This window comes from Mus caroli, chromosome 5, assembly GCF_900094665.2.
Source record: "Mus caroli chromosome 5, CAROLI_EIJ_v1.1, whole genome shotgun sequence".
Classification (NCBI taxonomy): domain Eukaryota; kingdom Metazoa; phylum Chordata; class Mammalia; order Rodentia; family Muridae; genus Mus; species Mus caroli.
This window is the reverse complement of record NC_034574.1, coordinates 52,362,176-52,364,389: the sequence shown is the minus strand read 5'-3', so window position 1 is coordinate 52,364,389 and position 2,214 is coordinate 52,362,176. Positions and strand designations below refer to the sequence as shown.

Below are 2,214 nucleotides of genomic sequence, written 5' to 3'. Positions count from 1 at the left end.
ATAGATGTAATCTACCATAAAAACAAACTGAAATACCTTTAACAAAATCCTCTTCACAATAAAAGTCCTGGGGTGATTAGAGATACAAGGAGCATATTTCAATATACTAAAGGCATTCTCCAGCAAGTCAATATCAACTTCAATAGAGAGAAACTCAAAGCAATTCCACTAAACCTGGGGACAACCCAATGTGACACACTCTTTCTGTACTATTCAACATAGTATTTGACACCTTAGCTGTAGTAATAAGACAACTGAAAGAGTTCAAGGGGACACAGATTAGAAAGGAAGAATAAACAATATCTTTTTTATTTGAAGATGATATGATAGTATATACAAGTGACACTAAAAATTTAATGTCATGTTTAATTTGTTGTTAATAACTTTCAGCAAAGTTGCTGAATAAAAATTTAACTCACTTTCTTTCAAGGACTATTAGGCTACTACTTGTTCATATGTTCAGAAGTCAGAATGCTGAGTGTGGATATATCCTCTCTCCTCTCTGTCACCTACTGATACACTTGTGCCACAGCAGCCACATTCACTCTGGCATCAGTGGGCCAGGACAACAAGATAGCCTGAGATGACCACTAGTTGAGGGCCAGGCAGGTCTCACCTGGCTCCCAGGATGAGAAATAAGCCAGAGACTAGAAGAAACCTGTCTGAGATCACAGCCCCAAGCAAGAGTGGATCTGAGACAGTTGGCCCCTTGGGAAGGCTGTGGTTGGAGATAGCCCATGATGACCACCCAACTGGTACCATTGGGCCTAGACTAGGAGCTAGCCTGAGATGAATATTCCACCCACCCCTTACCTGAGCAATGTGGGAGAGCAAGTCCTAGAGGTGTAAGAAGAGCTGACCCTGTCCCTAGCCAGCTGCAGTACACAGGGGAGTAGCCTGCACATTATGGGAGTTGCAGGTGAACCAGCCCTGTGGATATAAGTGTAGGAGAGCTGACCCTATGTGGCCCTACAGTGGTGTGAGCAAGGAAGACATAAGCTCCCCTCTGCTTTTCCCCTACCACATGTGGTAGGCAGTGGACTTGTCCCTGTGATTATGAGAGTAGGAGAATTGGCCCTGTCCTTCACCAGTGGCATCCCTCAGGGAGCAGACTCTACACCTCATCTAAGCAGCACAGTAGAGATGACACTGGTGGCAGGGTACAGATGACCCTGCCCTGTGGGCATAGTCTCGGAGAGATTGCCCTACTAGTTATATGCCCTGTGATGACATGAGCAAGGGAGAGATGCCTTCCCACCCCATCACCATTTCTCACCCCTTGACACCTAAGGCGAACAGTAGAGCTGGCCCTAGGGTCATCACAGTGGGAAAACTGTCCCTTCTTCTCACTTGCTGTAGCAACAGAGAGAGCAGGCCTTGCACCTCACCTGGGCAGCAGAGTAGAGCTGACTCTAATGGCGGACATGCATGTGAAACAGCCAAGAGTGTGTGGGCATGAGAAAGCTGTCTCTGACTCTTGTCTGTGGTATAGAAGCATGGTTGAGGGAGAAATACCCTCTCCTATCTACAATCCTTGCCACCTACATCGGGAAGAAGATCTTGCTCTGGGGTTATGTAATCAGGAAAATTAGTCCTGCTTGCCACCTGGCACAGCACTCTGGACCATGCTTGGGCAGCACAGTAGAACTGGCCCTGGATATGGTGGTTGCAGATGAGCCAGCCTTGAGGGTATGAGCACAGGAGAGCTGACCCTGACTCTTTTCTGCTGGGCTGGACTGAGGATGAGGGAGAGACAACCTCCTCCTTTCTCTTCCCTCATAATCTATGGCAGATGGGAGACCTGGGTCAGAGATTATAGGAGTGGCAGAAATGGCCATGGCTTTCACCAGCTGCAAAACTTAGCAGAGCAGGCCTTGTACCTCACCTGGGTAGAAGATTAGAACAGGCTCTGGTTGATGGAGTTGTAAGAAAGCCAGCCTCAATGTGAGAGCCAGGAGGCTGAGTATCTATATACCTCTTAGATCTAGATCCATGGCATTGAATTGGCCCACCCTAACATCTACCCCATCTATGAACTACTGGTGGGTATTGAAGGGAATGTCCCAACAGATCCAAATCTATAAAATCGTCATGCCATATGTCAACAACAGTATGTCAGAGAGGAGTCCCAGTGAGAATCCAGTATTAATAGAGTAGCAGAAGCCAAAGGAATCATATCAGAAAAACAAGTAATTGTAATGAACATTTGCAAGC

At 46.6% G+C, this 2,214-nt stretch overlaps 1 non-coding gene across 1 annotated transcript; it reads right to left on the bottom strand.

Moving 5' to 3' along the window:
• Positions 1-431: 431 nt before the first annotated feature.
• Positions 432-565, bottom strand: LOC115031223. The gene has a single exon (XR_003836837.1). It is a non-coding gene; the product is annotated as a small nucleolar RNA SNORA17 (small nucleolar RNA).
• Positions 566-2,214: the final 1,649 nt, after the last annotated feature.